Here is a 14,087-nt window from a genome sequence, read left to right as displayed (position 1 = left end):
AATATAGACGTAGGTAAAGTGAAAGAAAGTCCTCGTGTGGCAGAAATTCGGGCTAGGTTGCTTCAGTAGTACTTGAACAAATCTGTTTGGCATTATGTGTTTTATTTGTTGGGCAGAGTTAAGTTGCACAAATGCACTTGTTTGGTATCTACAAATAGTTCGTTCATGGTTACTTGGATGGAAAAACTCTTTGCCTTAAATGTACTCTGTCAACTTCGAGCCGTCAATGGGATGTACACCATGTGATGTTACTGTGACAAAAGTTAACAATGAATATTAAAATCTGCTTTAATTCAATAAATAAGTTAAATGCATTTCTGTGGTAATGTGATTTTTATTCAGTTGTACATTTCACTCTACAAAAGTGTAAAAAAGCACTTCATATTTATCTGTGCAGAGTTGTTTTTTCACAGCTAAAGAGTAAGTTATCTACACAGTGGAGTGTCAGTTTAACACTCATAGGAGTTATATGAGCCTCCAGTGTAAACTTTCAATAACTCGATGCAGTGTTAAATAACATGAGAACCAGAGTAGTTTTTTCACCATTATGGAGTAACTTATTAACTCTGATTAGAATCATATTTACTCTTATCAGAGTTATTTTGACTAGGAGTGTTAAGTTTTATTAACACTGCACAGTGTTAGCCAGTGTAAAATTTTTACTCGATTTAGAGTTAAATTTAACTCTGAAAATGTAACACTGTTGAAAGAGTAACATTAACACCAATTCCGATAGGGAACATATAGACTCGGAAACAGTGTTAAATTCGACTCTATAGGTGTTGCTTTAACACTGCCAAATTTTCTTTAAAGAAAACAGTGAACCCCAGAACACAACACAACAGATGCCAGCCGCCTTGGGGTGAAGAGCTGACATCTACTGGGATGAAAGGGTCATTAGTTTATGACCCAGAGTCCCGGTAACTGAAACTTATGACCAGAGGGAGGATCATGAGAACTGCAATTTTACAACCTCAGATATGCAAAGACAGGAATCTTCTTTGTAGTAGAAATAATTACAACTGTGTGTTGACAGTTGTGTTTCTGTTTGTCTTTCCCCCTACGCAAATGATTTGTAACCTAAGCAACGCCTCAATTGTAATAAATATGCAATTGCAAAGGAGTGTGGCAGAACTGATTTAGAGACAGACAGAAATGTCTTTGGGCAGAATTCTCCATTCAGTTGGATTGCATTTGGGATTTCAGCCGTCTCGCTGTGTTCTTATCAATGTCGAGTCAGAATGTCAGGTTATAGATCTGATAAGCTTACAATCATTTCGGGGCCTGGTGTAAATTTTTCATGATCATTAATATTGATTCATGTGTTAATTATTTTGTTTCTGATCTATGTCAGAACATCATAATTTGAGTAATGTGAGAAAATCAAAAGTAAGGAATCATTTTATAGTTGAGAGCGTGGAAAAAAATGCTAAGATAACAATTGCTGTACTCTAATAAAACATTTACAAGAATTTAATGGCATAAGTAGATAAAACCTACATAGAGCAGTCAAATTGAAGGACACTTGTTCAGTTTTTTTGAATGAAATTACTTTGATGGAAGATTTTATTTCATTAGTAGAGATAAGTAGGAAGTGACAATAAAATACCATTAATGTTCCAAATGTACATACGGTATGTACCTATTTCTGAGGTTGATGATGTCCATCCACCTGATGACTTTGTGTTGCAAAACAGAAAAAGTCAAGAATGCTTTTTTGTGCGTGAGAGATATTTAACAGACATAAAAAGATGAGTGAAGCTATTTAGTTTTTGATTTTATTGCTATTTTTCAGACAATCACTTGCCTTCCCAGACATCCATTGATATACAAATAAATGATTACATCAGTCAAGGCTGCATAGTGGAGCAGTTAGAAGCACTGTTGCCTTGCACTAAGAAGGTCCTGGGTTCGATGCCCAGCCCACATGTTCTCCCTGTGCGTGGGTTCTCTCCAGGTACTACGGCTTCCTCCCACAGCCCAAAAACATGACTGACAGATTAATTGGTCTTTCTAAATTCTCCCTAGATGTGAGTGTGTGCGTGGTTGTTTGTCATGTCTGTCTCTGTGTTGCCCTGCGACAGACTGGCGGCCTGTCCAGGGTGTACCTGGACTGTCCAGGTACACTGGCGACCTGGACACAGTCCATTAGCTGGAGAAAGGCACCACAATAACTTCTTGTCCTTCTGGGTACTCAAGGAGTCCAGTTAACTTAAATCCAGAAGCAAAGTGGAAGTCATCTATTGTTAGTGTAACCCAGTGTTAAAAACACAAGTGAAAGTTAATTATGTTAATTTGATGTCTTTTTTTTCACAAGATTTGTAAAGTCTAAATAGATTTTGTGTTTTGTTTTACTTAGAAAAATATATCAAAAAGTGCTACAAATCTTTAAAAAGCTGTGAGGTAGGCCTTTAGTGATTGTTTTGCTGATGGATTGGGCAACCAATAGCTGGCGTGGTCTGATATTGAGTCAGCCAATGGGGTTGATTGTCCCGCCCCTTTCACTACTGCGCTGTGTTTCTCCTCAGTACGCGTCAGACACGGTTGAGAGCTAACAGCTAACCGTTGTTTCCGTTAGAGCCTGAAAGAGCTTATAAAATCTGGACAAACGGTAAGAAAAACAATATTGGTATAGTTTCTCAAATATATAATTGAAAATAGTAAATTCGGTTTGTTTTTTTTTATCCCTGAAAGTTTCCATGAGAGCAGCTGAGACTGAAAAAAAACAAAATCTCCGTTAGCTCAAACACCATCAGAGCATCGATGAGTCACCGCACGCGCTCGGCAGTGGCTCAGTAAATTGGTTGAAAATTGGCAAAAACACATAATATCTGACCAAATTTAATAAAAATAAAATAGTACTGTAAGATTTTGTATTATTATTGTTATGTATATTATATTTTTTCTGTGAAGTTGTATTTATTTTTCTTTTAGTACATGTCCTAATAGTTCAACGGTTCTATTTTAGTTAAGTGCTTTTTCAGTTAGCATTACAAGAAATTTATAGTGTATAATGTACCAGCACTTTTAGATTGAAATATTTTTTTTTTATTATTTTCTTTACCACATATTAAGCTAATTTCTTTAGTTTTACTGATGTGTAAGTAACATTATATTCTGATAAACTGATGATTTTTGTACAACTTAAAAAAAAACTTGAGCAACAATGGAAGGTCTCTGAATTATAACATAATAACATATATCAATACATTAACCACGATGAGTCAGCGTTAGAGCCTGAAGGAAACTAAAGAAAATCTGTAAAATAGCAGAATGAGTTATGCGCAATTGTGATTTGTGATAAGACATGTTTATTTAAAAGCAGTAGAACGTCAGTGGTTTATTGTTTAGAAACAAAACTTGTGTATGGTGACGAGTTAAGGACACAACATATTTTTTTTATGTGTGAACATCTATGTTTATTTATGCAAGAGTTAAGCATGCCCAACAATTATGTATCTTTTTATTTCATGCTACAGTTTTCACGGTGTCTACGACAAGAAAAGTCAAGGTTAAACTGCACCCGTTTGGAACTCCCTGCATTTGGCTGTTTATTCCAAGAGGCCGCTACAATTATTGCAACACATTTTCTGTTTTCTTCAGAAAATTATATGCATTATAATTGTTTTAGTTTCCCCTCCCATGTAGTTAGGTTTAAATAGTCCTCTACTCTGAAATCAGCTTTTAAAACACATATACATGTGTGACTGAAAAAAGAAACAGACATACATGACCTTATTGTCCATCTTGTGGCCATTTAGAAATTTAGGGATGACAAAAATCTAGTTAATCATACTGTATGTACATCTTGAAAGCTAAGAGGGTATTTTATGTTACCAACTTATCGCTACTATTTCTAATGAAACTACCAATTTTCCTTCAAACAAAGTCATTGCAGATACAAATGTCCTTAATTTTGACTGCATTGTGGTAAATCTAAGCCTTTTGACTCTTGTAAAGGTTTAGAGGACAGCATTGTTCTTTTAGCATTTCTTTCTGTGCTCCCATCTATAATGTGATTTCTTTCTTTTCATTTTCTCACATTACACAGATGATAAAGTTCTGACATAAACCAGATGCTAATGAATCAACACAATTCATACAACAGTTCAAATATTTTATGAGCCTGACAAACCTATGGTGAGGTCAGAAATGATTGTAAGCCAAAGTGAACACACCATATGAGTATGTAAACAAAAGTACTCATAGAATATTTTTAATTTTAGTTATTTATTTTCATAATTTCTTACACAAAATCTCTGTCCATCAGTATTGTGGCCAACTTTTCAACCTGGATAAATAAAAGTAGATTTGAAATGACTACAGGAAACATTAAAAACATACAGGCTGAAGAATCAACCAATAATACTGAAGTACTTTTGAAAATACTCTCGTAATCAAAAATACAAATTATATTTTCTAAAATTATTTGTATGAGAAAATTACAAATTTCTACAGAGCCTTGTAACTTCCTTAAACCACCTGATGATGTATTGACATGTCGTAACACCACAAAACTTCAACAACACCCGCAAAAACATCAGCATAAGAATATCACATTTTTTCTTTGGAACCAAAAACACAAAAAACCCAACCTGAAAAAACAAAGTAATTGAAACAGTGGCAATTCCATATAGTTTCCATAGGACTGGCCAAATCTGCAACAGAAATTCATGTTGGACGTTCAGAAGATACTTTGGATGTTAACCAGAATGATTCACAAAGGCTGGAACATTGTGCTGCAAGTTGAAGAGGAGCGTGGAGGAGGCATGGAGGCGCTGATGCACCCATAGTTACTGGAAGACCTTTTCTTTTCTACCGCTAAGATTAAAGCCAAAACCTCTATGTGAATGCCTCACTTTCTTATTCAATAAATTAAGATAAACGTCCTGATCAGGCTTACGAGATTAACCACACCTTTCAAAAATAATCTTTTAGGACGTATTAAACATCCTACGAAGTATAAATATGTTAAAACGGAAGTAATCTAATTAATCTATAGAATGTCTTCCACTTGGTGAAAGAACTGCTGATAAAGGAACTTTTCAGTCATTTTATAATTTATGGAATCGGCCTGTATTTGCTGAATGCCTCCCTTCAAGTGAAAACAGTGAGTTTTTGATTTAGCACACAGTTGCCTTTTATTGTCTGAGTTTATCTAGCGCTACAAACAACAACATGAGATTCTGTAACAATCAAAATGTTATTAAACATTTCAAAAGCAGAATAAATAACTTCTGTGCAACCAAATGAATCCTTATCCTAACCCTACAAACTTTGTATTTTTTAATGAAGTGATTCTGACTCCACAGCTGTTTGGCTAAATGTTTTGTCCTACTGACTCACACACAGCAGATGAAATATGATTTAATAAAACAAATAATAAAGATGCAAAACCTGTTTTGGGTCTGGTTGGAGCGATGGATGAGTAGAGTGACCATCGATGTTACTGGATTCTATCAAATGTGGCTTGCTGAGATGCTGATATGTAATATATATATCTATTGTCTCTGCTAATAAATCTATAGTTTGATTTCTGTCAGTTCTAGAAATAAGAGAGAATAAAGCAAATCTGTCTTTATAAAGGCCCACAATTTAATTTTACTTTACAGGAGCCATGATTTAAAATTTAACAAATATTTCATCCTATCTGATGATTGATTGATATTTCTGAATTTCCATTTTGCATCATTAGGAAGTGATCCCAAGAACACTGGCGGCGGTTGATTATCTAACTTAAACCCCTGTACTTCTGATTAGTTGTAAGAAAATCTGTGTGGGTCGCCTTTTTGTGTTAATTGAACCGAAATACTCCGAACTGTGCAGCAAGAGTCCATGTAACCCCTAACCCTAAAGTGATAAATACGCAAACCTTTTTTGGATCTGGTTGGAGCAATGGTTGCTTAACTAACCTATTCTCCCAATTTTTTAAAAGTTTTTTACTGACCTGTGAAATGTCTCTTTGGACCTTGAAGCCTCGCTACCGTAGTGTTGTCAATCCATATCAAAACTTTGTCTCCCTCAGATTATTTGTTTGATTGCGTCATTTCTCCGAGCACTGATATTAATCACTCATTATAAAGCAACAGCGCCTGTGGCGAATAGTAACGTTTTACAAAGAAATTTTAAAAAGCGTTACCTGGCTGTTAATGCTTTGAATACAACGTGCAGCTGCTGCCGAGTTACATAGATGAAGGTACATAAAGAAATAAAGGTTGAGGAAATATTGCTGGGGACATGTCCACACCAGCCTAAGCTTACATTGGTCAATCACCCCAATTTACATCACAACCTTCTTGCTTTCCTCACAACAAATTACCGTTTTTTTGTTTTCACAATCTGAACTATTTGCAAAGTCAATTTTCTAGAAATTAATGGTACATTTCTTAAGGACAATGTACATTGTGTAAGGTTACATTATTTTCTAAATCTGTGGTGAACCGGAGTACCAGGAGAAAACCCCACACTAACACGGAGAGAACAGAGAAACTCCCACAGAAAGAGGCGACTGGTTGAGAACAAAGAAATGTAATTTGGGGTTTTTGAAATCTGGGGAAACCAGAGCACTTGGAGAAAACCCATGGCCTTTTTTTGGGGGGGGTCTAAAATAACATGTATTTTGGGGTTTTGGAAATGGTTCTGAATCTAATTGGATTTTGTTTTATAATTACTATCCTCAGAGGTCTTCTTGCTCTTCTTGCACCTTTGAGGTTTTCTGATTCCCAACCTGTGTCTCATCTGTTTCCACAGGGATTTTTGTTTTGCGACTGTCTCCTCTACTAAATTATTTACCCGCCTTGGTGACGCATTAGAAAACTCAATATCCTCTGAGGAGGTTTCGTCTGACACATTGGCTGGATCCGTGGATGCAGAGTCAGAGATCCACGGATGTATCTTGTTTTGTCCTGGCGGGCCTAATTGTAATTGATGGACAGCACTAAGTTGTTTCAAGAGACCGTCCTTCTCAGATTCAAGGTCATAAATAATCTATTTTTTCTGAATAAGCCTCCAACTGTTGATCCATATTCTGCTTAAATATTACCGCTTGCTCTATGATAGCAGAAATATTACCTTCTGACTTCACTTCAATATGATATTCTTGACAGCTCCAGGAGACATTGAAGATGTTTAATTTTCTTTGTTAATTCTTCATTAATGTTGTCCTTTTCTTCGACCAGCTTGTGGTGCGAAACCACCATCTGCTCCAGCTCACTCTTCAGTCTGACCTCTGTCTCCTTGAAGCTGTCAATCTCCTGGGCCATTTTGTCTTCAGGTTGTTGCTATATTTCCTTCTGCAGTTCCCCCCTCAGATTTAGATTTAAGCTCCTCGTAGCTAGACTTAATTTGGTCCAGTTCTTCCTTTAAGGCGTTATTTTTCTTCTTCTGCCTTCGTCTTTGATATGGAGATAGCATAAGCTACCTTCAATGTCTCCAAATCGTCTTGTAGCTCCATTTCGATTTCTCTCTTATCTCACTGTACACCTTTGATGCAATTACAGCTTGGCTGAGAGTATTTGGATCACTATATTTTCTTAAAGTTTCCAACTCTCTCCTCAACTCAATACATTGATGAATAAAAATATCTTTGAGACTTTTCTGTCTCTCCAATTCTTTTTCCAGCTCGCAAAAACTCCTCATCCCACCGTTTGAATGATTCGGCATTTCAAAAGACATAATTCTGTGAACTATTTTAAATAGTTAACTTAACTCTTTGACATGGAGATAATGTAAGCCACCTTTAATTGCTCCAAATCGTTTTGTAGCTTTATTTCAGATTTGTGTTTTATCTCGCTGTAGACCTTTGACGCAATGACAACTGGGCTCAGAGTATTTGGATCACTATTTCTGACACTTTCCAACTCTCTCCTCAACTCAATACATTGTTGAATAAAAATATCTTTGAGACTTTTCTGTCTCTCCAGTTCTCTTTCCAGCTCGCAAAAACTCCTCATCCCACTCATCAAATTTCTGACATGTAACATTATGTTAAATGTCTGTGACATGTTGAATGTCTGTGAAGATGCATTTAACATTATGTTAAATGTCAGAAATTTATGTTGTCAGTTATGTTTGTCAGTTTATTTTTCAGTTAAGTTTGTCAGTTTGTTTATGATGTTGTCGGTTTGCTGTATTTGCCTGTCAGTTTGTTCGTTCTCTGTTTCAGTTAGAGGTTACTGTTAAATAGTTTATTAGTTAAATTTGACTCCTGTCTGTGTTTACTTTTCTGATTTTATTTATTTATAAGAGAAAGATTGTATGAATTTCATTTGAAAGTTGTGCTGTCAATCAAAATCCACTATATGATCACCTGTTACAAAAATGTATTGTTAAACCCGATTGTAGTAATTATTTGTAGGACACGGTCTTTTCAGCACTCTACTCTGGACTCAGAACTATTGGACCAGTAGGGAGGCTCACTGTGCTTTTTGTTGTTGACACTCATTACAGAAGTTCACCCAACTAGTCTCCGCTGTGTGCTGTACGTGGGGGAAGAAGTCATACGTATTCATGGCAAAGAGGTGTTATTTTTACTACTGGGAAATACTAATCATCATTTCAAAAGTTCAAATAGTGAACTACTATCACCTGTACTACAACTGCAAATCTCATGAGACTTGAAAGAAAGCTTTTGTGGAAACAAAGCAGAGGAAAGTTTAAAGTTCTTCCATTATTTTGTAATGGACAAGAATCATATCCCCAAGTCCAACATCTTTCTGCCCAGCTTTCAAACCAAACAGTCAGAGATATTTACAAGGAAGCAGCCTAACCATAGAAAAAGGGTTAAATGATTGTAAGCTTATGTGTACACACTAGATGAGTACTTAACCAGCAGTGCTGAGACAAGCAATATTTTTAATTTTGGTTATTTATTTTCATAATTTCTTACACAAAATCTCTGTGAATTATTTAAACATTTATTTAGTTAACGATTATGGTAACTAATGACATAATAATATTAGGATATGTTAATTAAATCTTGTCCCTTTTAGCCCTTCATAGAAGACAGCACCTACCACAACAGCTAAAAAGCTAAATATCAAGCAAATATAAATACTTGCCTAACTAGCATAATAGTCATACCATTAGAGTGACTGCATTTGCTCATCTCTAGATCAACACAAAAGATGTAAAAACCTGAGTCTATGACAACTCAGACATAAAGTCAACTAACAAATTTGGAGTTTCATAGTTTTCCAAAAGCATTGCTGAAATTTACTCTTATTTTTTTCTTGTGAACCGATGATAGTGTGACGTTTCATCCTATTTGCTGGATGAATAACCTCTTTATATTCACCTCAAGACATTCTATATGTAGATTTATTTTATTTAATCAGATCCTTTTCTTGGACTAACCAACCTGCTATTATTATGATAATAGCAGGTTGTTTTGCCTTCAGCTGTTGGGAAAATTCTTCTTTTTGAGAATCCTTTCTCAAAAAGAAGCTAGCTAAAAGCACACTGAACTTGAACTACGTATGTAAAACTATGACTATTGTAATTATTTTTGGGATTTCAGACTTTTTCTTTGAGATTCTTTCCTAAAATTTGCTGTTGACATTTTTGCCTCACATCTGACTTTTCCCCTGCATGGCTGGTTTTTTGTTGGTCAAGGAGGAAAATATGAAGAAACCAAAGCAGACAGTATAGAGACAATAAAATAAGCTTGTAAAGGTAAAACTCTTTATCTTCGGGTTGGATGCCTCAGGTCGTCATCCTGCTCAGTTTAAATGATCTCAAACAATTCAGCTCCACATGTTTTTGATACTTGATATTTATTATATGCTCTATCTCTTCAGGAATACAGAAAGACAGATAAATAAAAATATATATATAAGGTGTGGTACAGATATTACTTTGAAAACCAATTAAATTCAGTATGAAGTGAATCACGTTCAAACAAAATTCAAAGAATAAGAAAAACTTTGTGCCTTTTAAACCTGGCAACCACTGAAATATAAGTACAAAAAAAACATAAAGGATATATAAATGTTATATTAATAATAAAACCCATTAATGCATAATAGAAAGTTATGAACAAATGCACCATAAACACTTTTATCTTAAGCAGGACAGAGAGGATCTGGAACTGGATATAAAGTTACTGTAGTAAAATATCACAATTGATTAATTGTGAAGAAAATAATTTAAAGATGAACAAATACATAAATCATATCCCTACATATTCAATATAAGCAAAACATTAATATATTAAAGCAAACTAAAGTCATCCAAACTAATTATCTATGAAGAATTGAACCAAAAAATTGCTTAAGATGTAACAATAAAGCAAGAAAATTAACCAAATGTAGATCAGATGTCATTGAGCTTTAATATGTCTGATGTACTTAATGAACTTCTGAAGCATTTAGTATTAAATATAAAATATAATTAATCATTTGCAATAACAGATCATCTCTTCTGTTAAACCAGAGATTCATACAAGGGCTACCATTTGTGATTCTATCAAGTTGATATATTTAGATGTCATAATTTGTTATAAAATTACATTTTATGAGAATGAATCAAAATTTTTATGCAATATTACAACTGGATACTGAGGTAGAGGCTCACCCCATAATAACATATCAAGAAGGGGGCGCTGTTGCTAAAAAGAAAATTCAATGTGCCTTTACATAGACCTGATCACACTGGGATGGGGAAAATATATACATTTTAAATCAGAACAGAAAGTCACCAAAACAAGTTTTGTGGTGACTTTGGAAAGTGGCAATAGAGGACTGAAATGAAAACAATCAAACAACAAAATCCTCTCATTTCTCAGAATCCACTGATTGGGGCAACAATCCTTGGTTTGATGCATGGAAGGTCAACTTGAGCTTTTTGGTTTCAGTTCAGTGTCTGATGTCAGAATAAAAATCATTAAAAAAAACAGCTGTAACTGAGAAACCACTTGCTGATTACAAAGCAACATTTTATAAATGTATATTTTCCTGAGTGAAATGAGTCCAGTATAATAGAAAGCACAAAAAAACAAATAAAATGTCAACATAATGTTTGTACTCTGACTTTTTCAAATGTATTTTTGCCAAATTTATTGGTAAATCAGGTGTCTGAAGAGAAATGTACAATTAACTGTGAACCTTATGTAATGATTACATTGTCTTTCAAATGCTTAAGGTCAATTTATTGCTGAGCAGAAGGTCTAAAAGTTACTAGTGCACCTGCTGCCACTGTGAAACTAGCAACAAGCATTTCATCTGAAATATTTATTCCTGCTGCTGATTGAACCAGTTGTATTGTATCTATGCCTTCTGGGTAACCTCTAAGTTTCAAATATGCAACTACTGCACTAACTGCTACATCAAAAAGTGCTGTCAATAGTACATGTGATTTAATACCTTTTACTGTCCTTAACATCTGCCACACTATTTTTTTAGCTCTCTCCCAGATTCCTTGTCTTGCAACTTGCTGTTGTTGTTCTTCGGTAAGAACAACAAGATGTTCTTGACCAGCTTCCTGTGCTTCTTGACCAGCTTGCTGTGCTTCTTGACCAGCTTCCTGTGCTTCTTGACCAGCTTGCTGTGCTTCTTGACCAGCTTCCTGTGCTTCTTGACCTGCTTGCTGTGCTTCTTGACCAGCTTCCTGTGCTTCTTGACCAGCTTGCTGTGCTTCTTGACCAGCTTGCTGTATTTCTTGACCAGCTTGCTGTGCTTCTTGACCTGCTTGCTGTTCTTCATTAACCACTGCAAGTGCTACACGTTGTATCATTTCTCCACTGTTTGCAGAAACTCATTAGTATAGCATTTCCCGTTGTTTTGCTTCACCGTCTCTTCAATTGATTTGAGTATTTCCTTTACCTGGTAGGCGTTGTTCCTATGTGTCAATAGAACTATTGTTCCAGCATTCATTATCTACAACATGACACCGACCTCCACATTTTGCTACTATTTTCATCAAAGATTCGTTTTGGCTAATATATTCTTTGATATGCTGCCCTTCAGGGAGCTTCTCACCATGAGTAAAAACTACTGTTGCATATGTAAACACTTGGTCAGAGAAGTATTCAGTAATTTTGTGAATAATATCTTTTTCCTGGTCTGTGAAACGTCCTAGATTAAGTACAATGAGGAAGGCATGCAGCCCAGATGAACACTCTCTGATACACTTCAATATTTCATCCTTCAGGATGTCTTCAGGCATATTTGTGTCAAACAAGCCTGGTGTATCAATCAAAGTAAGTTTTCTCCCATTGATTGATTGAGTTTTTGCCTGACATGGACTTTGACAAGAGTTAGGACCAGGGCAGACGGTGAACTTGTCTTCTCCAAATATGGTGTTTCCGAGACTGCTTTTCCCAGATCCAGTTTTCCCGAGGACCACAACTCTTCTCAAATCGGAGTCTAAAAAACAACAATGTCCCTCATTACTATAATAATGAAAACATGTCAACAAAATAAAGATAATTTACGCTTGGTGAACAAAGTCAAACTTTGATTTGAAAGCCGAATATCAGATACAGACAGTTGTTAAACATTGTAGTTTGGGCCTGGAGGTAACAGATCCCAACAATCCTAAATCCTTCAATTTAGTCAGAGATAATAATCAGATAACTAGATATTTAATCTTAACATATACTCAACAAACTCAAAGTGAATATAGATTTAGAATTGACATTCAACAGGATCATTTCAAAGAACAAACAAATGAATGGACAAAAGTGATGGTAATTCTCCAGTTTCAGTTTCTCCTACAGATGTTCAGTTGGATTTAGATCAGGGTTCACAGTAGTTCAATTCTTGGGAGTTTCTAGTTGTGTTTTTTGGTAATTATCCTGTTAGAAAGCCTTTTACCTACAACTGAGACCACACTTTCTGCAGTGTGGTCTCACACTGCAGAAAGTGTGAGCAGTGTGTCACACTTTCTGCACATTTCTCTCCAGAATGCCCTGACAGTCTTGAGATTTCATCGTACCCTGAGAAACTCAAGACACCTGGTGCCAGATGCGGCGATGCAGACCCAGAATATTACTAACCACCTCGGAACACTGTTTCTTTCTTGCTATGCTTAATTTTTGCATCTTTAAACAGAGATGATGTGCCTTGAAAAAATCTGCCGGTGTTCTCTCATCTGTCTATAGGACATTCTCCCAGAAACTTCATGGTTTCATGGCCAAACGTTCCTCCTGTGGCCCCGGCCAGGGAAATTGGCTCCAGTCTTGTGGACTTTGAACTTCTGGATAATATGTGCAAGTGCAACTGTTGTCACAGGAACTTCATGCTGCTTAAAGATGCTCATATTGTCATGATTCTGGCTCTGTTTTCCTCTTCTGCTCTCACCTTTGCAATAAGGTCATGAGGTCAACCTGCAGGCTGCTGCTGCAGTGCAATCAGGCTCATGTCATCCACCTGTTCACCAGCAGTCATATGCAGCTGTCGGGCAAGTGTAGTACCTAATTTTTAAAAGTCTAAGTGTAAGTAAATATCTGTAGATAAAATGTGATGCCAAAAAGTGGAAACAGTCTGCAAGCAAATGTTTTGCCTAGAACACATTTTTCCAACACTTTTATGAAACAGTTGTAGCTGAAATGCTAAACTCTGTGTAACGCTGTAAAGTAGGGTTTGGTCTCCTTTTCCTTTTTTACTTTACCTAACCCCTCTCTCAGAAATGTCTTTAGAGATCAGAGTCTATTGGGTGAGTTTACAAGACTTTAGTTTTTTAAACCTCTGACCTTCAAATGTCCTTAAAAGTTTCTAGAAAATAAATGAGAGTGACTCACCACCAGGGTCACGTCCAGAGCCAGAGCTGATCCAGTCCCAATTGTTTTCGTTCGACACAGCTCTCTGGTGTACAAATGGTTTGTGTGGGGGAGGAAAAAAATGTGTCTTAGTGATGATGAAAATGAGACGTACAAAGATGTCAAACAGAATTTCGCATAACTTAATGCTGTGCCTCTAAATTGTGCAGTTTTAATACACACCACATATATGACATAATACACAGGACCATTTTTCTCATCCCTTCCTTCATGATTTTCACTTTAAGAACTGATTCTTTGGAACAAACTTTTACTGATGGTTTCAGTGTTATAGTTGATTAACAGGAGAACATGTTGTAGGATTATTATA

At 35.8% G+C, this 14,087-nt stretch overlaps 1 pseudogene; it reads right to left on the bottom strand.

Moving 5' to 3' along the window:
• Positions 1-11,145: 11,145 nt before the first annotated feature.
• LOC129378369 (GTPase IMAP family member 7-like) lies at positions 11,146-13,802 on the bottom strand (annotated as a pseudogene).
• Between the last annotated feature and the right edge of the window lie 285 nt (positions 13,803-14,087).

The sequence above is a fragment of the Poeciliopsis prolifica genome, unplaced genomic scaffold (assembly GCF_027474105.1).
Source record: "Poeciliopsis prolifica strain line A6 unplaced genomic scaffold, Auburn_PproV2 SCAFFOLD051, whole genome shotgun sequence".
Lineage (NCBI taxonomy): Eukaryota > Metazoa > Chordata > Actinopteri > Cyprinodontiformes > Poeciliidae > Poeciliopsis > Poeciliopsis prolifica.
Note: the sequence above shows the minus strand (reverse complement) of the source record. Positions and strands in the feature narration are given on the sequence as shown.